Genomic DNA, 20,521 nt, shown 5'->3' with positions numbered 1-20,521 from the left:
CGTCATTCTTTCGCAGAGGCAATATCGTAGCCTATGAGGTTTATCCGAGGCGTGATCTTTGCTGGTTGAAAACTTTACCCAATACCCCGCCAAGATGACTTGAAATACAGTCAGCTTTGGCAATTTTTGCCAGTCTCTTAAGAGACTTACAAGGTCGTTGTAAATGAAAGATGTCTGCTAGTGTTGTTAGTAGTGAGATTAGGGGAATCAAAGTTCCATCCCAATCGTTGGTGTCACATTCATTTCAATCTTTAATGTGGAAGTCAACGTTAAAGATATTAAGGTTATGTTTTTACAGAGTGTTCTCTACGTCATATGTGATGATTTTGCGGAGAAAAGAGAAAATCATAAAAATGATTTAGCTGGCTTTTCACAGGCAGGGTCACCTTTTTGTCACACGTGCTTTATCTCGTGCACCTCAATAGTCAGTTCATCATGTTATGCAGACACACCTACACTTCCTTCAGCTTAGTAACGCTGCCTCTCTGGTGACGTTTTGGAGAACGGCTGCTTTTTCCTCAAGAGAAGACTGTCTCAAGCTGAAGCAAGACTTCTCCCCTTAAAGAGCTCTTACGTACTCTGTTAGAAGACTGAAGCAGGTGCCGGCTCATTCTGGCCTTCTAGTAACATTTACTCTGTCCACAGACCAATGAGTAATGAACAGGTCATGATAAAGAAATCCCAATCCTTGTCTGCCAACATTATCAGACCGTAGGAGGCATGAGAGGTGATGCCCTGGTACTGAAGCATGAGCCCGGATAGCTCAGTCGGTAGAGCATCAGACTTTTAATCTGAGGGTCCAGGGTTCAAGTCCCTGTTCGGGCGATGAGTGCATGTTTGTGTCCTGCCGTCTGCGATCGTCTCCCCTTGGCGTTTGGGTCGGCCTCGAGGACGTATTGTATTTTGAAGGGCGGTTTCTCGGACAGAGGATGACTTGTCCTCGACTAAAATAAATGTAAGAGCTGTCCAAACTGAAAAGAACTTTCACTGACACCATTGCCCTTTGCTTTGCCGTGAAATGCACACAAGTAATGTTTTTAATAAGGCATGATTGTTAAAACTAGTTGTATTGCTTAATTAAACTGAGGCCTAGTCCTGTCTTAAACTAATCCCTGGGCGGGAAACCACCCCTGAGAGACATTTTTCTTAAGGTTTGCAGATGAAAGTAAACAAAAAATTGATTGAGACCTCAGAAAATGAATGCCAAGCACCTTCCGGCCGACGCACTCAGGCAAACCTGGAGGCACAGCCATGCCGGAGCCTGGTGGCACGCCGTGATCGTATAGTGGTTAGTACTCTGCGTTGTGGCCGCAGCAACCCCGGTTCGAATCCGGGTCACGGCAGTCCACCCAGGGATGTGGGTGGATCATCCCAACGCTGACCCTTTTGTACCTAACTGACCGACAAGTTCTTTTCAGCACACAACAAGCCCAGAGGGTTTGCAAGGATGACTCGTTGTAGTCGTGGCCGAGTGGTTAAGGCGATGGACTTGAAACCCAATGGGGTCTCCCCGCGCAGGTTCAAACCCTGCCGACTACGTGTGTCTGCTCCCTGGCTTCAGAGCTTCGCTTGTTGGTCGTTCCAGCTCACGAAGTGCTGTATTTCTGCTGCTCAAGTTGTTACCATTGGTTTTGCGGATGGAAAACTAAGCAGCCTGTCGTAGTTTCTCCTGTGTGTGTTCAACAAGCAGCCCTGTTGTCAAGTGATGCAGCTTCCGTTGTCATATTGTCCATAAACAGCTCGCACAACATGAAACCAAAAAAGAGCTGGAACAGGTTTTTGTTTAGAAAGGATGTGCATTGTGGCTAATCGAGTTGATCCTAACCTGAGCCATGTTCTAAGATGTTAAGGATTAAGGCCCCACCCTTTTGTTTTCACAATTACCATAATTCCCTGCCCCGGCTTGTTGTCCTTAATTCATTTAAAAATGTTTTGCACTCATGCTTTTCCTAATAGACAGCGAATAATGAGTAAACCTCTGGTGAAGATCTCTTACCTGTCGAAAAGGCAAAACATACAGCAAAGCCATACCACCTTCTTCTTCTTCTTCTTCGTCGTTTAATGGCAAGTAGCACCAACTTTAAGGTGCATTATCGCCACCTTCTGTGTTGGAGTGTGGACAAGAGTTTGTCCCCACATAAAAAGAACCTAGATTCTCTTAATCAATCCTGTTATCTTTAAAAATTGAAATGATCTCTTCAAGCCGTAACCGATTGTATTCTAAGGGTTCAAGTCAACAATTCCCACTTGCCTATTTTCCATCTGCAACGTTTACCCTTTCCTCAATATACTTTTGTCAAAAACAAACAACATGCTCTAAAAGCAGCATCTGAAGTCTAATCTCAGTTTAAAGCTTGATTACCACCATGTCGTCCAGCGTCCAGGTATGTGCACATGAAAGGTCGTGACCTTTGCCGTCATTCTTTCGCAGAGGCAATATCGTAGCCTATGAGGTTTATCCGAGGCGTGATCTTTGCTGGTTGAAAACTTTACCCAATACCCCGCCAAGATGACTTGAAATACAGTCAGCTTTGGCAATTTTTGCCAGTCTCTTAAGAGACTTACAAGGTCGTTGTAAATGAAAGATGTCTGCTAGTGTTGTTAGTAGTGAGATTAGGGGAATCAAAGTTCCATCCCAATCGTTGGTGTCACATTCATTTCAATCTTTAATGTGGAAGTCAACGTTAAAGATATTAAGGTTATGTTTTTACAGAGTGTTCTCTACGTCATATGTGATGATTTTGCGGAGAAAAGAGAAAATCATAAAAATGATTTAGCTGGCTTTTCACAGGCAAGGTCACCTTTTTGTCACACGTGCTTTATCTCGTGCACCTCAATAGTCAGTTCATCATGTTACGCAGACACACCTACACTTCCTTCAGCTTAGTAACGCTGCCTCTCTGGTGACGTTTTGGAGAACGGCTGCTTTTTCCTCAAGAGAAGACTGTCTCAAGCTGAAGCAAGACTTCTCCCCTTAAAGAGCTCTTACGTACTCTGTTAGAAGACTGAAGCAGGTGCCGGCTCATTCTGGCCTTCTAGTAACATTTACTCTGTCCACAGACCAATGAGTAATGAACAGGTCATGATAAAGAAATCCCAATCCTTGTCTGCCAACATTATCAGACCGTAGGAGGCATGAGAGGTGATGCCCTGGTACTGAAGCATGAGCCCGGATAGCTCAGTCGGTAGAGCATCAGACTTTTAATCTGAGGGTCCAGGGTTCAAGTCCCTGTTCGGGCGATGAGTGCATGTTTGTGTCCTGCCGTCTGCGATCGTCTCCCCTTGGCGTTTGGGTGGGCCTCGAGGACGTATTGTATTTTGAAGGGCGGTTTCTCGGACAGAGGATGACTTGTCCTCGACTAAAATAAATGTAAGAGCTGTCCAAACTGAAAAGAACTTTCACTGACACCATTGCCCTTTGCTTTGCCGTGAAATGCACACAAGTAATGTTTTTAATAAGGCATGATTGTTAAAACTAGTTGTATTGCTTAATTAAACTGAGGCCTAGTCCTGTCTTAAACTAATCCCTGGGCGGGAAACCACCCCTGAGAGACATTTTGCTTAAGGTTTGCAGATGAAAGTAAACAAAAAATTGATTGAGACCTCAGAAAATGAATGCCAAGCACCTTCCGGCCGACGCACTCAGGCAAACCTGGAGGCACAGCCATGCCGGAGCCTGGTGGCACGCCGTGATCGTATAGTGGTTAGTACTCTGCGTTGTGGCCGCAGCAACCCCGGTTCGAATCCGGGTCACGGCAGTCCACCCAGGGATGTGGGTGGATCATCCCAACGCTGACCCTTTTGTACCTAACTGACCGACAAGTTCTTTTCAGCACACAACAAGCCCAGAGGGTTTGCAAGGATGACTCGTTGTAGTCGTGGCCGAGTGGTTAAGGCGATGGACTTGAAATCCATTGGGGTCTCCCCGCGCAGGTTCAAACCCTGCCGACTACGTGTGTCTGCTCCCTGGCTTCAGAGCTTCGCTTGTTGGTCGTTCCAGCTCACGAAGTGCTGTATTTCTGCTGCTCAAGTTGTTACCATTGGATTTGCGGATGGAAAACTAAGCAGCCTGTCGTAGTTTCTCCTGTGTGTGTTCAACAAGCAGCCCTGTTGTCAAGTGATGCAGCTTCCGTTGTCATATTGTCCATAAACAGCTCGCACAACATGAAACCAAAAAAGAGCTGGAACACGTTTTTGTTTAGAAAGGATGTGCATTGTGGCTAATCGAGTTGATCCTAACCTGAGCCATGTTCTAAGATGTTAAGGATTAAGGCCCCACCCTTTTGTTTTCACAATTACCATAATTCCCTGCCCCTGCTTGTTGTCCTTAATTCATTTAAAAATGTTTTGCACTCATGCTTTTCCTAATAGACAGCGAATAATGAGTAAACCTCTGGTGAAGATCTCTTACCTGTCGAAAAGGCAAAACATACAGCAAAGCCATACCACCTTCTTCTTCTTCTTCTTTGTCGTCGTTTAATGGCAAGTAGCACCAACTTTAAGGTGCATTATCGCCACCTTCTGTGTTGGAGTGTGGACAAGAGTTTGTCCCCACATAAAAAGAACCTAGATTCTCTTAATCAATCCTGTTATCTTTAAATAATGAAATGATCTCTTCAAGCCGTAACCGATTGTATTCTAAGGGTTCAAGTCAACAATTCCCACTTGCCTATTTTCCATCTGCAACGTTTACCCTTTCCTCAATATACTTTCGTCAAAAACAAACAACATGCTCTAAAAGCAGCATCTGAAGTCTAATCTCAGTTTAAAGCTTGATTACCACCATGTCGTCCAGCGTCCAGGTATGTGCACATGAAAGTTCGTGACCTTTGCAGTCATTCTTTCGCAGAGGCAATATCGTAGCCTATGAGGTTTATCCGAGGCGTGATCTTTGCTGGTTGAAAACTTTACCCAATACCCCGCCAGGATGACTTGAAATACAGTCAGCATTGGCAATTTTTGCCAGTCTCTTAAGAGACTTACAAGGTCGTTGTAAATGAAAGATGTCTGCTAGTGTTGTTAGTAGTGAGATTAGGGGAATCAAAGTTCCATCCCAATCGTTGGTGTCACATTCATTTCAATCTTTAATGTGGAAGTCAACGTTAAAGATATTAAGGTTATGTTTTTACAGAGTGTTCTCTACGTCATATGTGATGATTTTGCGGAGAAAAGCGAAAATCATAAAAATGATTTAGCTGGCTTTTCACAGGCAGGGTCACGTTTTTGTCACACGTGCTTTATCTCGTGCACCTCAATAGTCAGTTCATCATGTTACGCAGACACACCTACACTTCCTTCAGCTTAGTAACGCTGCCTCTCTGGTGACGTTTTGGAGAACGGCTGCTTTTTCCTCAAGAGAAGACTGTCTCAAGCTGAAGCAAGACTTCTCCCCTTAAAGAGCTCTTACGTACTCTGTTAGAAGACTGAAGCAGGTGCCGGCTCATTCTGGCCTTCTAGTAACATTTACTCTGTCCACAGACCAATGAGTAATGAACAGGTCATGATAAAGAAATCCCAATCCTTGTCTGCCAACATTATCAGACCGTAGGAGGCATGAGAGGTGATGCCCTGGTACTGAAGCATTAGCCCGGATAGCTCAGTCGGTAGAGCATCAGACTTTTAATCTGAGGGTCCAGGGTTCAAGTCCCTGTTCGGGCGATGAGTGCATGTTTGTGTCCTGCCGTCTGCGATCGTCTCCCCTTGGCGTTTGGGTCGGCCTCGAGGACGTATTGTATTTTGAAGGGCGGTTTCTCGGACAGAGGATGACTTGTCCTCGACTAAAATAAATGTAAGAGCTGTCCAAACTGAAAAGAACTTTCACTGACACCATTGCCCTTTGCTTTGCCGTGAAATGCACACAAGTAATGTTTTTAATAAGGCATGATTGTTAAAACTAGTTGTATTGCTTAATTAAACTGAGGCCTAGTCCTGTCTTAAACTAATCCCTGTGCGGGAAACCACCCCTGAGAGACATTTTGCTTAAGGTTTGCAGATGAAAGTAAACAAAAAATTGATTGAGACCTCAGAAAATGAATGCCAAGCACCTTCCGGCCGACGCACTCAGGCAAACCTGGAGGCACAGCCATGCCGGAGCCTGGTGGCACGCCGTGATCGTATAGTGGTTAGTACTCTGCGTTGTGGCCGCAGCAACCCCGGTTCGAATCCGGGTCACGGCAGTCCACCCAGGGATGTGGGTGGATCATCCCAACGCTGACCCTTTTGTACCTAACTGACCGACAAGTTTTTTTCAGCACACAACAAGCCCAGAGGGTTTGCAAGGATGACTCGTTGTAGTCGTGGCCGAGTGGTTAAGGCGATGGACTTGAAATCCATTGTGGTCTCCCCGCGCAGGTTCAAACCCTGCCGACTACGTGTGTCTGCTCCCTGGCTTCAGAGCTTTGCTTGTTGGTCGTTCCAGCTCACGAAGTGCTGTATTTCTGCTGCTCAAGTTGTTACCATTGGATTTGCGGATGGAAAACTAAGCAGCCTGTCGTAGTTTCTCCTGTGTGTGTTCAACAAGCAGCCCTGTTGTCAAGTGATGCAGCTTCCGTTGTCATATTGTCCATAAACAGCTCGCACAACATGAAACCAAAAAAGAGCTGGAACAGGTTTTTGTTTAGAAAGGATGTGCATTGTGGCTAATCGAGTTTATCCTAACCTGAGCCATGTTCTAAGATGTTAAGGATTAAGGCCCCACCCTTTTGTTTTCACAGTTACCATAATTCCCTGCCCCGGCTTGTTGTCCTTAATTCATTTAAAAATGTTTTGCACTCATGCTTTTCCTAATAGACAGCGAATAATGAGTAAACCTCTGGTGAAGATCTCTTACCTGTCGAAAAGGCAAAACATACAGCAAAGCCATACCACCTTCTTCTTCTTCTTCTTCGTCGTCGTTTAATGGCAAGTAGCACCAACTTTAAGGTGCATTATCGCCACCTTCTGTGTTGGAGTGTGGACAAGAGTTTGTCCCCACATAAAAAGAACCTAGATTCTCTTAATCAATCCTGTTATCTTTAAATAATGAAATGATCTCTTCAAGCCGTAACCGATTGTATTCTAAGGGTTCAAGTCAACAATTCCCACTTGCCTATTTTCCATCTGCAACGTTTACCCTTTCCTCAATATACTTTCGTCAAAAACAAACAACATGCTCTAAAAGCAGCATCTGAAGTCTAATCTCAGTTTAAAGCTTGATTACCACCATGTCGTCCAGCGTCCAGGTATGTGCACATGAAAGGTCGTGACCTTTGCAGTCATTCTTTCGCAGAGGCAATATCGTAGCCTATGAGGTTTATCCGAGGCGTGATCTTTGCTGGTTGAAAACTTTACCCAATACCCCACCAGGATGACTTGAAATACAGTCAGCTTTGGCAATTTTTGCCAGTCTCTTAAGAGACTTACAAGGTCGTTGTAAATGAAAGATGTCTGCTAGTGTTGTTAGTAGTGAGATTAGGGGAATCAAAGTTCCATCCCAATCGTTGGTGTCACATTCATTTCAATCTTTAATGTGGAAGTCAACGTTAAAGATATTAAGGTTATGTTTTTACAGAGTGTTCTCTACGTCATATGTGATGATTTTGCGGAGAAAAGAGAAAATCATAAAAATGATTTAGCTGGCTTTTCACAGGCAGGGTCACGTTTTTGTCACACATGCTTTATCTCGTGCACCTCAATAGTCAGTTCATCATGTTACGCAGACACACCTACACTTCCTTCAGCTTAGTAACGCTGCCTCTCTGGTGACGTTTTGGAGAACGGCTGCTTTTTCCTCAAGAGAAGACTGTCTCAAGCTGAAGCAAGACTTCTCCCCTTAAAGAGCTCTTACGTATTCTGTTAGAAGACTGAAGCAGGTGCCGGCTCATTCTGGCCTTCTAGTAACATTTACTCTGTCCACAGACCAATGAGTAATGAACAGGTCATGATAAAGAAATCCCAATCCTTGTCTGCCAACATTATCAGACCGTAGGAGGCATGAGAGGTGATGCCCTGGTACTGAAGCATTAGCCCGGATAGCTCAGTCGGTAGAGCATCAGACTTTTAATCTGAGGGTCCAGGGTTCAAGTCCCTGTTCGGGCGATGAGTGCATGTTTGTGTCCTGCCGTCTGTGATCGTCTCCCCTTGGCGTTTGGGTCGGCCTCGAGGACGTATTGTATATTGAAGGGCGGTATCTCGGACAGAGGATGACTTGTCCTCGACTAAAATAAATGTAAGAGCTGTCCAAACTGAAAAGAACTTTCACTGACACCATTGCCCTTTGCTTTGCCGTGAAATACACACAAGTAATGTTTTTAATAAGGCATGATTGTTAAAACTAGTTGTATTGCTTAATTAAACTGAGGCCTAGTCCTGTCTTAAACTAATCCCTGTGCGGGAAACCACCCCTGAGAGACATTTTGCTTAAGGTTTGCAGATGAAAGTAAACAAAAAATTGATTGAGACCTCAGAAAATGAATGCCAAGCACCTTCCGGCCGACGCACTCAGGCAAACCTGGAGGCACAGCCATGCCGGAGCCTGGTGGCACGCCGTGATCGTATAGTGGTTAGTACTCTGCGTTGTGGCCGCAGCAACCCCGGTTCGAATCCGGGTCACGGCAGTCCACCCAGGGATGTGAGTGGATCATCCCAATGCTGACCCTTTTGTACCTAACTGACCGACAAGTTCTTTTCAGCACACAACAAGCCCAGAGGGTTTGCAAGGATGACTCGTTGTAGTCGTGGCCGAGTGGTTAAGGCGATGGACTTGAAATCCATTGGGGTCTCCCCGCGCAGGTTCAAACCCTGCCGACTACGTGTGTCTGCTCCCTGGCTTCAGAGCTTCGCTTGTTGGTCGTTCCAGCTCACGAAGTGCTGTATTTCTGCTGCTCAAGTTGTTACCATTGTATTTGCGGATGGAAAACTAAGCAGCCTGTCGTAGTTTCTCCTGTGTGTGTTCAACAAGCAGCCCTGTTGTCAAGTGATGCAGCTTCCGTTGTCATATTGTCCATAAACAGCTCGCACAACATGAAACCAAAAAAGAGCTGGAACAGGTTTTTGTTTAGAAAGGATGTGCATTGTGGCTAATCGAGTTGATCCTAACCTGAGCCATGTTCTAAGATGTTAAGGATTAAGGCCCCACCCTTTTGTTTTCACAATTACCATAATTCCCTGCCCCGGCTTGTTGTCCTTAATTCATTTAAAAATGTTTTGCACTCATGCTTTTCCTAATAGACAGCGAATAATGAGTAAACCTCTGGTGAAGATCTCTTACCTGTCGAAAAGGCAAAACATACAGCAAAGCCATACCACCTTCATCTTCTTCTTCTTCTTCGTCGTTTAATGGCAAGTAGCACCAACTTTAAGGTGCATTATCGCCACCTTCTGTGTTGGAGTGTGGACAAGAGTTTGTCCCCACATAAAAAGAACCTAGATTCTCTTAATCAATCCTGTTATCTTTAAATAATGAAATGATCTCTTCAAGCCGTAACCGATTGTATTCTAAGGGTTCAAGTCAACAATTCCCACTTGCCTATTTTCCATCTGCAACGTTTACCCTTTCCTCAATATACTTTCGTCAAAAACAAACAACATGCTCTAAAAGCAGCATCTGAAGTCTAATCTCAGTTTAAAGCTTGATTACCACCATGTCGTCCAGCGTCCAGGTATGTGCACATGAAAGGTCGTGACCTTTGCCGTCATTCTTTCGCAGAGGCAATATCGTAGCCTATGAGATTTATCCGAGGCGTGATCTTTGCTGGTTGAAAACTTTACCCAATACCCCGCCAGGATGACTTGAAATACAGTCAGCTTTGGCAATTTTTGCCAGTCTCTTAAGAGACTTACAGGGTCGTTGTAAATGAAAGATGTCTGTTAGTGTTGTTAGTAGTGAGATTAGGGGAATCAAAGTTCCATCCCAATCGTTGGTGTCACATTCATTTCAATCTTTAATGTGGAAGTCAACGTTAAAGATATTAAGGTTATGTTTTTACAGAGTGTTCTCTACGTCATATGTGATGATTTTGCGGAGAAAAGAGAAAATCATAAAAATGATTTAGCTGGCTTTTCACAGGCAGGGTCACGTTTTTGTCACACGTGCTTTATCTCGTGCACCTCAATAGTCAGTTCATCATGTTACGCAGACACACCTACACTTCCTTCAGCTTAGTAACGCTGCCTCTCTGGTGACGTTTTGGAGAACGGCTGCTTTTTCCTCAAGAGAAGACTGTCTCAAGCTGAAGCAAGACTTCTCCCCTTAAAGAGCTCTTACGTACTCTGTTAGAAGACTGAAGCAGGTGCCGGCTCATTCTGGCCTTCTAGTAACATTTACTCTGTCCACAGACCAATGAGTAATGAACAGGTCATGATAAAGAAATCCCAATCCTTGTCTGCCAACATTATCAGACCGTAGGAGGCATGAGAGGTGATGCCCTGGTACTGAAGCATTAGCCTGGATAGCTCAGTCGGTAGAGCATCAGACTTTTAATCTGAGGGTCCAGGGTTCAAGTCCCTGTTCGGGCGATGAGTGCATGTTTGTGTCCTGCCGTCTGCGATCGTCTCCCCTTGGCGTTTGGGTCGGCCTCGAGGACGTATTGTATTTTGAAGGGCGGTTTCTCGGACAGAGGATGACTTGTCCTCGACTAAAATAAATGTAAGAGCTGTCCAAACTGAAAAGAACTTTCACTGACACCATTGCCCTTTGCTTTGCCGTGAAATGCACACAAGTAATGTTTTTAATAAGGCATGATTGTTAAAACTAGTTGTATTGCTTAATTAAACTGAGGCCTAGTCCTGTCTTAAACTAATCCCTGTGCGGGAAACCACCCCTGAGAGACATTTTGCTTAAGGTTTGCAGATGAAAGTAAACAAAAAATTGATTGAGACCTCAGAAAATGAATGCCAAGCACCTTCCGGCCGACGCACTCAGGCAAACCTGGAGGCACAGCCATGCCGGAGCCTGGTGGCACGCCGTGATCGTATAGTGGTTAGTACTCTGCGTTGTGGCCGCAGCAACCCCGGTTCGAATCCGGGTCACGGCAGTCCACCCAGGGATGTGGGTGGATCATCCCAACGCTGACCCTTTTGTACCTAACTGACCGACAAGTTCTTTTCAGCACACAACAAGCCCAGAGGGTTTGCAAGGATGACTCGTTGTAGTCGTGGCCGAGTGGTTAAGGCGATGGACTTGAAATCCATTGGGGTCTCCCCGCGCAGGTTCAAACCCTGCCGACTACGTGTGTCTGCTCCCTGGCTTCAGAGCTTCGCTTGTTGGTCGTTCCAGCTCACGAAGTGCTGTATTTCTGCTGCTCAAGTTGTTACCATTGGATTTGCGGATGGAAAACTAAGCAGCCTGTCGTAGTTTCTCCTGTGTGTGTTCAACAAGCAGCCCTGTTGTCAAGTGATGCAGCTTCCGTTGTCATATTGTCCATAAACAGCTCGCACAACATGAAACCAAAAAAGAGCTGGAACAGGTTTTTGTTTAGAAAGGATGTGCATTGTGGCTAATCGAGTTGATCCTAACCTGAGCCATGTTCTAAGATGTTAAGGATTAAGGCCCCACCCTTTTGTTTTCACAATTACCATAATTCCCTGCCCCGGCTTGTTGTCCTTAATTCATTTAAAAATGTTTTGCACTCATGCTTTTCCTAATAGACAGCGAATAATGAGTAAACCTCTGGTGAAGATCTCTTACCTGTCGAAAAGGCAAAACATACAGCAAAGCCATACCACCTTCTTCTTCTTCTTCTTCGTCGTCGTTTAATGGCAAGTAGCACCAACTTTAAGATGCATTATCGCCACCTTCTGTGTTGGAGTGTGGACAAGAGTTTGTCCCCACATAAAAAGAACCTAGATTCTCTTAATCAATCCTGTTATCTTTAAATAATGAAATGATCTCTTCAAGCCGTAACCGATTGTATTCTAAGGGTTCAAGTCAACAATTCCCACTTGCCTATTTTCCATCTGCAACGTTTACCCTTTCCTCAATATACTTTCGTCAAAAACAAACAACATGCTCTAAAAGCAGCATCTGAAGTCTAATCTCAGTTTAAAGCTTGATTACCACCATGTCGTCCAGCGTCCAGGTATGTGCACATGAAAGGTCGTGACCTTTGCCGTCATTCTTTCGCAGAGGCAATATCGTAGCCTATGAGGTTTATCCGAGGCGTGATCTTTGCTGGTTGAAAACTTTACCCAATACCCCGCCAGGATGACTTGAAATACAGTCAGCTTTGGCAATTTTTGCCAGTCTCTTAAGAGACTTACAAGGTCGTTGTAAATGAAAGATGTCTGCTAGTGTTGTTAGTAGTGAGATTAGGGGAATCAAAGTTCCATCCCAATTGTTGGTGTCACATTCATTTCAATCTTTAATGTGGAAGTCAACGTTAAAGATATTAAGGTTATGTTTTTACAGAGTGTTCTCTACGTCATATGTGATGATTTTGCGGAGAAAAGAGAAAATCATAAAAATGATTTAGCTGGCTTTTCACAGGCAGGGTCACGTTTTTGTCACACGTGCTTTATCTCGTGCACCTCAATAGTCAGTTCTTCATGTTACGCAGACACACCTACACTTCCTTCAGCTTAGTAACGCTGCCTCTCTGGTGACGTTTTGGAGAACGGCTGCTTTTTCCTCAAGAGAAGACTGTCTCAAGCTGAAGCAAGACTTCTCCCCTTAAAGAGCTCTTACGTACTCTGTTAGAAGACTGAAGCAGGTGCCGGCTCATTCTGGCCTTCTAGTAACATTTACTCTGTCCACAGACCAATGAGTAATGAACAGGTCATGATAAAGAAATCCCAATCCTTGTCTGCCAACATTATCAGACCGTAGGAGGCATGAGAGGTGATGCCCTGGTACTGAAGCATTAGCCCGAATAGCTCAGTCGGTAGAGCATCAGACTTTTAATCTGAGGGTCCAGGGTTCAAGTCCCTGTTCGGGCGATGAGTGCATGTTTGTGTCCTGCCGTCTGCGATCGTCTCCCCTTGGCGTTTGGGTCGGCCTCGAGGACGTATTGTATTTTGAAGGGCGGTTTCTCGGACAGAGGATGACTTGTCCTCGACTAAAATAAATGTAAGAGCTGTCCAATCTGAAAAGAACTTTCACTGACACCATTGCCCTTTGCTTTGCCGTGAAATGCACACAAGTAATGTTTTTAATAAGGCATGATTGTTAAAACTAGTTGTATTGCTTAATTAAACTGAGGCCTAGTCCTGTCTTAAACTAATCCCTGCGCGGGAAACCACCCCTGAGAGACATTTTGCTTAAGGTTTGCAGATGAAAGTAAACAAAAAATTGATTGAGACCTCAGAAAATGAATGCCAAGCACCTTCCGGCCGACGCACTCAGGCAAACCTGGAGGCACAGCCATGCCGGAGCCTGGTGGCATGCCGTGATCGTATAGTGGTTAGTACTCTGCGTTGTGGCCGCAGCAACCCCGGTTCGAATCCGGGTCACGGCAGTCCACCCAGGGATGTGGGTGGATCATCCCAACGCTGACCCTTTTGTACCTAACTGACCGACAAGTTCTTTTCAGCACACAACAAGCCCAGAGGGTTTGCAAGGATGACTCGTTGTAGTCGTGGCCGAGTGGTTAAGGCGATGGACTTGAAATCCATTGGGGTCTCCCCGCGCAGGTTCAAACCCTGCCGACTACGTGTGTCTGCTCCCTGGCTTCAGAGCTTCGCTTGTTGGTCGTTCCAGCTCACGAAGTGCTGTATTTCTGCTGCTCAAGTTGTTACCATTGGATTTGCGGATGGAAAACTAAGCAGCCTGTCGTAGTTTCTCCTGTGTGTGTTCAACAAGCAGCCCTGTTGTCAAGTGATGCAGCTTCCGTTGTCATATTGTCCATAAACAGCTCGCACAACATGAAACCAAAAAAGAGCTGGAACAGGTTTTTGTTTAGAAAGGATGTGCATTGTGGCTAATCGAGTTGATCCTAACCTGAGCCATGTTCTAAGATGTTAAGGATTAAGGCCCCACCCTTTTGTTTTCACAATTACCATAATTCCCTGCCCCGGCTTGTTGTCCTTAATTCATTTAAAAATGTTTTGCACTCATGCTTTTCCTAATAGACAGCGAATAATGAGTAAACCTCTGGTGAAGATCTCTTACCTGGCGAAAAGGCAAAACATACAGCAAAGCCATACCACCTTCTTCTTCTTCTTCTTCGTCGTTTAATGGCAAGTAGCACCAACTTTAAGGTGCATTATCGCCACCTTCTGTGTTGGAGTGTGGACAAGAGTTTGTCCCCACATAAAAAGAACCTAGATTCTCTTAATCAATCCTGTTATCTTTAAATAATGAAATGATCTCTTCAAGCCGTAACCGATTGTATTCTAAGGGTTCAAGTCAACAATTCCCACTTGCCTATTTTCCATCTGCAGCGTTTACCCTTTCCTCAATATACTTTCGTCAAAAACAAACAACATGCTCTAAAAGCAGCATCTGAAGTCTAATCTCAGTTTAAAGCTTGATTACCACCATGTCGTCCAGCGTCCAGGTATGTGCACATGAAAGGTCGTGACCTTTGCAGTCATTCTTTCGCAGAGGCAATATCGTAGCCTATGAGGTTTGCTGGTTGAAAACTTTACCCAATACCCCGCCAGGATGACTTGAAATACAGTCAGCTTTGGCAATTTTTGCCAGTCTCTTAAGAGACTTACAAGGTCGTTGTAAATGAAAGATGTCTGCTAGTGTTGTTAGTAGTGAGATTAGGGGAATCAAAGTTCCATCCCAATCGTTGGTGTCACATTCATTTCAATCTTTAATGTGGAAGTCAACGTTAAAGATATTAAGGTTATGTTTTTACAGAGTGTTCTCTACGTCATATGTGATGATTTTGCGGAGAAAAGAGAAAATCATAAAAATGATTTAGCTGGCTTTTCACAGGCAGGGTCACGTTTTTGTCACACGTGCTTTATCTCGTGCACCTCAATAGTCAGTTCATCATGTTACGCAGACACACCTACACTTCCTTCAGCTTAGTAACGCTGCCTCTCTGGTGACGTTTTGGAGAACGGCTGCTTTTTCCTCAAGAGAAGACTGTCTCAAGCTGAAGCAAGACTTCTCCCCTTAAAGAGCTCTTACGTACTCTGTTAGAAGACTGAAGCAGGTGCCGGCTCATTCTGGCCTTCTAGTAACATTTACTCTGTCCACAGACCAATGAGTAATGAACAGGTCATGATAAAGAAATCCCAATCCTTGTCTGCCAACATTATCAGACCGTAGGAGGCATGAGAGGTGATGCCCTGGTACTGAAGCATGAGCCCGGATAGCTCAGTCGGTAGAGCATCAGACTTTTAATCTGAGGGTCCAGGGTTCAAGTCCCTGTTCGGGCGATGAGTGCATGTTTGTGTCCTGCCGTCTGCGATCGTCTCCCCTTGGCGTTTGGGTCGGCCTCGAGGACGTATTGTATTTTGAAGGGCGGTTTCTCGGACAGAGGATGACTTGTCCTCGACTAAAATAAATGTAAGAGCTGTCCAAACTGAAAAGAACTTTCACTGACACCATTGCCCTTTGCTTTGCCGTGAAATGCACACAAGTAATGTTTTTAATAAGGCATGATTGTTAAAACTAGTTGTATTGCTTAATTAAACTGAGGCCTAGTCCTGTCTTAAACTAATCCCTGTGCGGGAAACCACCCCTGAGAGACATTTTGCTTAAGGGTTGCAGATGAAAGTAAACAAAAAATTGATTGAGACCTCAGAAAATGAATGCCAAGCACCTTCCGGCCGATGCACTCAGGCAAACCTGGAGGCACAGCCATGCCGGAGCCTGGTGGCACGCCGTGATCGTATAGTGGTTAGTACTTTGCGTTGTGGCCGCAGCAACCCCGGTTCGAATCCGGGTCACGGCAGTCCACCCAGGGATGTGGGTGGATCATCCCAACGCTGACCCTTTTGTACCTAACTGACCGACAAGTTCTTTTCAGCACACAACAAGCCCAGAGGGTTTGCAAGGATGACTCGTTGTAGTCGTGGCCGAGTGGTTAAGGCGATGGACTTGAAATCCATTGGGGTCTCCCCGCGCAGGTTCAAACCCTGCCGACTACGTGTGTCTGCTCCCTGGCTTCAGAGCTTTGCTTGTTGGTCGTTCCAGCTCACGAAGTGCTGTATTTCTGCTGCTCAAGTTGTTACCATTGGATTTGCGGATGGAAAACTAAGCAGCCTGTCGTAGTTTCTCCTGTGTGTGTTCAACAAGCAGCCCTGTTGTCAAGTGATGCAGCTTCCGTTGTCATATTGTCCATAAACAGCTCGCACAACATGAAACCAAAAAAGAGCTGGAACAGGTTTTTGTTTAGAAAGGATGTGCATTGTGGCTAATCGAGTTGATCCTAACCTGAGCCATGTTCTAAGATGTTAAGGATTAAGGCCCCACCCTTTTGTTTTCACAATTACCATAATTCCCTGCCCCGGCTTGTTGTCCTTAATTCATTTAAAAATGTTTTGCACTCATGCTTTTCCTAATAGACAGCGAATAATGAGTACACCTCTGGTGAAGATCTCTTACCTGTCGAAAAGGCAAAACATACAGCAAAGCCATACCACCTTCTTCTTCTTCTTCTTCGTCGTCGTTTAATGGCAAGTAGCACCAACTTTAAGGTGCATTATCGCCACCTTCTGTGTTGGAGTGTGGACAAGAGTTTGTCCCCACATAAAAAGAACCTAGATTCTCTTAATCAATCCTGTTATCTTTAAATAATGAAATGATCTCTTCAAGCCGTAACCGATTGTATTCTAAGGGTTCAAGTCAACAATTCCCACTTGCCTATTTTCCATCTGCAACGTTTACCCTTTCCTCAATATACTTTCGTCAAAAACAAACAACATGCTCTAAAAGCAGCATCTGAAGTCTAATCTCAGTTTAAAGCTTGATTACCACCATGTCGTCCAGCGTCCAGGTATGTGCACATGAAAGGTCGTGACCTTTGCAGTCATTCTTTCGCAGAGGCAATATCGTAGCCTATGAGGTTTATCCGAGGCGTGATCTTTGCTGGTTGAAAACTTTACCCAATACCCCGCCAGGATGACTTGAAATACAGTCAGCTTTGGCAATTTTTGCCAGTCTCTTAAGAGACTTACAAGGTCGTTGTAAATGAAAGATGTCTGCTAGTGTTGTTAGTAGTGAGATTAGGGGAATCAAAGTTCCATCCCAATCGTTGGTGTCACATTCATTTCAATCTTTATTGTGGAAGTCAACGTTAAAGATATTAAGGTTATGTTTTTACAGAGTGTTCTCTACGTCATATGTGATGATTTTGCGGAGAAAAGAGAAAATCATAAAAATGATTTAGCTGGCTTTTCACAGGCAGGGTCACGTTTTTGTCACACGTGCTTTATCTCGTGCACCTCAATAGTCAGTTCATCATGTAACGCAGACACACCTACACTTCCTTCAGCTTAGTAACGCTGCCTCTCTGGTGACGTTTTGGAGAACGGCTGCTTTTTCCTCAAGAGAAGACTGTCTCAAGCTGAAGCAAGACTTCTCCCCTTAAAGAGCTCTTACGTACTCTGTTAGAAGACTGAAGCAGGTGCCGGCTCATTCTGGCTTTCTAGTGACATTTACTCTGTCCACAGACCAATGAGTAATGAACAGGTCATGATAAAGAAATCCCAATCCTTGTCTGCCAACATTATCAGACCGTAGGAGGCATGAGAGGTGATGCCCTGGTACTGAAGCATGAGCCCGGATAGCTCAGTCGGTAGAGCATCAGACTTTTAATCTGAGGGTCCAGGGTTCAAGTCCCTGTTCGGGCGATGAGTGCATGTTTGTGTCCTGCCGTCTGCGATCGTCTCCCCTTGGCGTTTGGGTCGGCCTCGAGGACGTATTGTATTTTGAAGGGCGGTTTCTCGGACAGAGGATGACTTGTCCTCGACTAAAATAAATGTAAGAGCTGTCCAAACTGAAAAGAACTTTCACTGACACCATTGCCCTTTGCTTTGCCGTGAAATGCACACAAGTAATGTTTTTAATAAGGCATGATTGTTAAAACTAGTTGTATTGCTTAATTAAACTGAGGCCTAGTCCTGTCTTAAACTAATCCCTGCGCGGGAAACCACCCCTGAGAGACATTTTGCTTAAGGTTTGCAGATGAAAGTAAACAAAAAATTGATTGAGACCTCAGAAAATGAATGCCAAGCACCTTCCGGCCGACGCACTCAGGCAAACCTGGAGGCACAGCCATGCCGGAGCCTGGTGGCATGCCGTGATCGTATAGTGGTTAGTACTCTGCGTTGTGGCCGCAGCAACCCCGGTTCGAATCCGGGTCACGGCAGTCCACCCAGGGATGTGGGTGGATCATCCCAACGCTGACCCTTTTGTACCTAACTGACCGACAAGTTCTTTTCAGCACACAACAAGCCCAGAGGGTTTGCAAGGATGACTCGTTGTAGTCGTGGCCGAGTGGTTAAGGCGATGGACTTGAAATCCATTGGGGTCTCCCCGCGCAGGTTCAAACCCTGCCGACTACGTGTGTCTGCTCCCTGGCTTCAGAGCTTCGCTTGTTGGTCGTTCCAGCTCACGAAGTGCTGTATTTCTGCTGCTCAAGTTGTTACCATTGGATTTGCGGATGGAAAACTAAGCAGCCTGTCGTAGTTTCTCCTGTGTGTGTTCAACAAGCAGCCCTGTTGTCAAGTGATGCAGCTTCCGTTGTCATATTGTCCATAAACAGCTCGCACAACATGAAACCAAAAAAGAGCTGGAACAGGTTTTTGTTTAGAAAGGATGTGCATTGTGGCTAATCGAGTTGATCCTAACCTGAGCCATGTTCTAAGATGTTAAGGATTAAGGCCCCACCCTTTTGTTTTCACAATTACCATAATTCCCTGCCCCGGCTTGTTGTCCTTAATTCATTTAAAAATGTTTTGCACTCATGCTTTTCCTAATAGACAGCGAATAATGAGTACACCTCTGGTGAAGATCTCTTACCTGTCGAAAAGGCAAAACATACAGCAAAGCCATACCACCTTCTTCTTCTTCTTCTTCGTCATCGTTTAATGGCAAGTAGCACCAACTTTAAGGTGCATTATCGCCACCTTCTGTGTTGGAGTGTGGACAAGAGTTTGTCCCCACATAAAAAGAACCTAGATTCTCTTAATCAATCCTGTTATCTTTAAATAATGAAATGATCTCTTCAAGCCGTAACCGATTGTATTCTAAGGGTTCAAGTCAACAATTCCCACTTGCCTATTTTCCATCTGCAACGTTTACCCTTTCCTCAATATACTTTCGTCAAAAACAAACAACATGCTCTAAAAGCAGCATCTGAAGTCTAATCTCAGTTTAAAGCTTGATTACCACCATGTCGTCCAGCGTCCAGGTAAGTGCACATGAAACGTCGTGACCTTTGCCGTCATTCTTTCGCAGAGGCAATATCGTAGCCTATGAGGTTTATCCGAGGCGTGATCTTTGCTGGTTGAAAACTTTACCCAATACCCCGCCAGGATGACTTGAAATACAGTCAGCTTTGGCAATTTTTGCCAGTCTCTTAAGAGACTTACAGGGTCGTTGTAAATGAAAGATGTCTGCTAGTGTTGTTAGTAGTGAGATTAGGGGAATCAAAGTTCCATCCCAATCGTTGGTGTCACATTCATTTCAATCTTTAATGTGGAAGTCAACGTTAAAGATATTAAGGTTATGTTTTTACAGAGTGTTCTCTACGTCATATGTGATGATTTTGCGGAGAAAAGAGAAAATCATAAAAATGATTTAGCTGGCTTTTCACAGGCAGGGTCACGTTTTTGTCACACGTGCTTTATCTCGTGCACCTCAATAGTCAGTTCATCATGTTACGCAGACACACCTACACTTCCTTCAGCTTAGTAACGCTGCCTCTCTGGTGACGTTTTGGAGAACGGCTGCTTTTTCTTCAAGAGAAGACTGTCTCAAGCTGAAGCAAGACTTCTCCCCTTAAAGAGCTCTTACGTATTCTGTTAGAAGACTGAAGCAGGTGCCGGCTCATGCTGGCCTTCTAGTAACATTTACTCTGTCCACAGACCAATGAGTAATGAACAGGTCATGATAAAGAAATCCCAATCCTTGTCTGCCAACATTATCAGACCGTAGGAGGCATGAGAGGTGATGCCCTGATACTGAAGCATTAGCCCGGATAGCTCAGTCGGTAGAGCATCAGACTTTTAATCTGAGGGTCAAGGGTTCAAGTCCCTGTTCGGGGGATGAGTGCATGTTTGTGTCCTGCCGTCTGCGATCGTCTCCCCTTGGCGTTTGGGTCGGCCTCGAGGACGTATTGGATTTTGAAGGGCGGTTTCTCGGACAGAGGATGACTTGTCCTCGACTAAAATAAATGTAAGAGCTGTCCAAACTGAAAAGAACTTTCACTGACACCATTGCCCTTTGCTTTGCCGTGAAATGCACACAAGTAATGTTTTTAATAAGGCATGATTGTTAAAACTAGTTGTATTGCTTAATTAAACTGAGGCCTAGTCCTGTCTTAAACTAATCCCTGTGCGGGAAACCACCCCTGAGAGACATTTTGCTTAAGGTTTGCAGATGAAAGTAAACAAAAAATTGATTGAGACCTCAGAAAATGAA

At 44.8% G+C, this 20,521-nt stretch overlaps 32 non-coding genes and 1 pseudogene across 32 annotated transcripts; all 33 read left to right on the top strand.

Moving 5' to 3' along the window:
- The first annotated feature begins 4 nt into the window (after positions 1-4).
- On the top strand, positions 5-145 carry LOC135719605 (U4 spliceosomal RNA). Its single transcript, XR_010521230.1, has one exon. It is a non-coding gene; the product is annotated as a U4 spliceosomal RNA (small nuclear RNA).
- A 607-nt stretch (positions 146-752) lies between these two features.
- trnak-uuu (transfer RNA lysine (anticodon UUU)) lies at positions 753-825 on the top strand. Its single transcript has one exon. It is a non-coding gene; the product is annotated as a tRNA-Lys (tRNA).
- Positions 826-1,271: 446 nt separating this feature from the next.
- Positions 1,272-1,343, top strand: trnah-gug (transfer RNA histidin (anticodon GUG)). The gene has a single exon. It is a non-coding gene; the product is annotated as a tRNA-His (tRNA).
- Positions 1,344-1,457: 114 nt separating this feature from the next.
- Positions 1,458-1,539, top strand: trnas-uga (transfer RNA serine (anticodon UGA)). The gene has a single exon. It is a non-coding gene; the product is annotated as a tRNA-Ser (tRNA).
- An 880-nt stretch (positions 1,540-2,419) lies between these two features.
- Positions 2,420-2,560, top strand: LOC135719604 (U4 spliceosomal RNA). Its single transcript, XR_010521229.1, has one exon. It is a non-coding gene; the product is annotated as a U4 spliceosomal RNA (small nuclear RNA).
- A 607-nt stretch (positions 2,561-3,167) lies between these two features.
- Positions 3,168-3,240, top strand: trnak-uuu (transfer RNA lysine (anticodon UUU)). Its single transcript has one exon. It is a non-coding gene; the product is annotated as a tRNA-Lys (tRNA).
- Positions 3,241-3,686: 446 nt separating this feature from the next.
- trnah-gug (transfer RNA histidin (anticodon GUG)) lies at positions 3,687-3,758 on the top strand. The gene has a single exon. It is a non-coding gene; the product is annotated as a tRNA-His (tRNA).
- A 114-nt stretch (positions 3,759-3,872) lies between these two features.
- On the top strand, positions 3,873-3,954 carry trnas-uga (transfer RNA serine (anticodon UGA)). Its single transcript has one exon. It is a non-coding gene; the product is annotated as a tRNA-Ser (tRNA).
- An 883-nt stretch (positions 3,955-4,837) lies between these two features.
- On the top strand, positions 4,838-4,978 carry LOC135719535 (U4 spliceosomal RNA). The gene has a single exon (XR_010521169.1). It is a non-coding gene; the product is annotated as a U4 spliceosomal RNA (small nuclear RNA).
- A 607-nt stretch (positions 4,979-5,585) lies between these two features.
- trnak-uuu (transfer RNA lysine (anticodon UUU)) lies at positions 5,586-5,658 on the top strand. Its single transcript has one exon. It is a non-coding gene; the product is annotated as a tRNA-Lys (tRNA).
- Positions 5,659-6,104: 446 nt separating this feature from the next.
- Positions 6,105-6,176, top strand: trnah-gug (transfer RNA histidin (anticodon GUG)). Its single transcript has one exon. It is a non-coding gene; the product is annotated as a tRNA-His (tRNA).
- A 114-nt stretch (positions 6,177-6,290) lies between these two features.
- On the top strand, positions 6,291-6,372 carry trnas-uga (transfer RNA serine (anticodon UGA)). The gene has a single exon. It is a non-coding gene; the product is annotated as a tRNA-Ser (tRNA).
- Positions 6,373-7,255: 883 nt separating this feature from the next.
- LOC135719545 (U4 spliceosomal RNA) lies at positions 7,256-7,396 on the top strand. The gene has a single exon (XR_010521178.1). It is a non-coding gene; the product is annotated as a U4 spliceosomal RNA (small nuclear RNA).
- A 607-nt stretch (positions 7,397-8,003) lies between these two features.
- trnak-uuu (transfer RNA lysine (anticodon UUU)) lies at positions 8,004-8,076 on the top strand. The gene has a single exon. It is a non-coding gene; the product is annotated as a tRNA-Lys (tRNA).
- A 446-nt stretch (positions 8,077-8,522) lies between these two features.
- trnah-gug (transfer RNA histidin (anticodon GUG)) lies at positions 8,523-8,594 on the top strand. The gene has a single exon. It is a non-coding gene; the product is annotated as a tRNA-His (tRNA).
- Positions 8,595-8,708: 114 nt separating this feature from the next.
- Positions 8,709-8,790, top strand: trnas-uga (transfer RNA serine (anticodon UGA)). Its single transcript has one exon. It is a non-coding gene; the product is annotated as a tRNA-Ser (tRNA).
- Positions 8,791-9,673: 883 nt separating this feature from the next.
- LOC135719553 (U4 spliceosomal RNA) lies at positions 9,674-9,814 on the top strand. Its single transcript, XR_010521186.1, has one exon. It is a non-coding gene; the product is annotated as a U4 spliceosomal RNA (small nuclear RNA).
- A 607-nt stretch (positions 9,815-10,421) lies between these two features.
- trnak-uuu (transfer RNA lysine (anticodon UUU)) lies at positions 10,422-10,494 on the top strand. The gene has a single exon. It is a non-coding gene; the product is annotated as a tRNA-Lys (tRNA).
- A 446-nt stretch (positions 10,495-10,940) lies between these two features.
- Positions 10,941-11,012, top strand: trnah-gug (transfer RNA histidin (anticodon GUG)). Its single transcript has one exon. It is a non-coding gene; the product is annotated as a tRNA-His (tRNA).
- Positions 11,013-11,126: 114 nt separating this feature from the next.
- trnas-uga (transfer RNA serine (anticodon UGA)) lies at positions 11,127-11,208 on the top strand. Its single transcript has one exon. It is a non-coding gene; the product is annotated as a tRNA-Ser (tRNA).
- Positions 11,209-12,091: 883 nt separating this feature from the next.
- LOC135719497 (U4 spliceosomal RNA) lies at positions 12,092-12,232 on the top strand. The gene has a single exon (XR_010521133.1). It is a non-coding gene; the product is annotated as a U4 spliceosomal RNA (small nuclear RNA).
- Positions 12,233-12,839: 607 nt separating this feature from the next.
- Positions 12,840-12,912, top strand: trnak-uuu (transfer RNA lysine (anticodon UUU)). The gene has a single exon. It is a non-coding gene; the product is annotated as a tRNA-Lys (tRNA).
- Positions 12,913-13,358: 446 nt separating this feature from the next.
- Positions 13,359-13,430, top strand: trnah-gug (transfer RNA histidin (anticodon GUG)). Its single transcript has one exon. It is a non-coding gene; the product is annotated as a tRNA-His (tRNA).
- Positions 13,431-13,544: 114 nt separating this feature from the next.
- On the top strand, positions 13,545-13,626 carry trnas-uga (transfer RNA serine (anticodon UGA)). Its single transcript has one exon. It is a non-coding gene; the product is annotated as a tRNA-Ser (tRNA).
- An 880-nt stretch (positions 13,627-14,506) lies between these two features.
- LOC135719572 (U4 spliceosomal RNA) lies at positions 14,507-14,629 on the top strand (annotated as a pseudogene).
- A 607-nt stretch (positions 14,630-15,236) lies between these two features.
- trnak-uuu (transfer RNA lysine (anticodon UUU)) lies at positions 15,237-15,309 on the top strand. Its single transcript has one exon. It is a non-coding gene; the product is annotated as a tRNA-Lys (tRNA).
- A 446-nt stretch (positions 15,310-15,755) lies between these two features.
- trnah-gug (transfer RNA histidin (anticodon GUG)) lies at positions 15,756-15,827 on the top strand. Its single transcript has one exon. It is a non-coding gene; the product is annotated as a tRNA-His (tRNA).
- A 114-nt stretch (positions 15,828-15,941) lies between these two features.
- Positions 15,942-16,023, top strand: trnas-uga (transfer RNA serine (anticodon UGA)). Its single transcript has one exon. It is a non-coding gene; the product is annotated as a tRNA-Ser (tRNA).
- Positions 16,024-16,906: 883 nt separating this feature from the next.
- LOC135719495 (U4 spliceosomal RNA) lies at positions 16,907-17,047 on the top strand. The gene has a single exon (XR_010521132.1). It is a non-coding gene; the product is annotated as a U4 spliceosomal RNA (small nuclear RNA).
- Positions 17,048-17,654: 607 nt separating this feature from the next.
- trnak-uuu (transfer RNA lysine (anticodon UUU)) lies at positions 17,655-17,727 on the top strand. Its single transcript has one exon. It is a non-coding gene; the product is annotated as a tRNA-Lys (tRNA).
- Positions 17,728-18,173: 446 nt separating this feature from the next.
- Positions 18,174-18,245, top strand: trnah-gug (transfer RNA histidin (anticodon GUG)). The gene has a single exon. It is a non-coding gene; the product is annotated as a tRNA-His (tRNA).
- A 114-nt stretch (positions 18,246-18,359) lies between these two features.
- Positions 18,360-18,441, top strand: trnas-uga (transfer RNA serine (anticodon UGA)). The gene has a single exon. It is a non-coding gene; the product is annotated as a tRNA-Ser (tRNA).
- An 883-nt stretch (positions 18,442-19,324) lies between these two features.
- On the top strand, positions 19,325-19,465 carry LOC135719494 (U4 spliceosomal RNA). Its single transcript, XR_010521131.1, has one exon. It is a non-coding gene; the product is annotated as a U4 spliceosomal RNA (small nuclear RNA).
- The last annotated feature ends 1,056 nt before the right edge of the window (positions 19,466-20,521 follow it).

This window comes from Paramisgurnus dabryanus, chromosome 14, assembly GCF_030506205.2.
Source record: "Paramisgurnus dabryanus chromosome 14, PD_genome_1.1, whole genome shotgun sequence".
Classification (NCBI taxonomy): Eukaryota; Metazoa; Chordata; class Actinopteri; order Cypriniformes; family Cobitidae; genus Paramisgurnus; species Paramisgurnus dabryanus.
The sequence above is the reverse complement of the archived record's forward strand: the minus strand, read 5'-3'. Positions and strand labels throughout refer to the sequence as shown.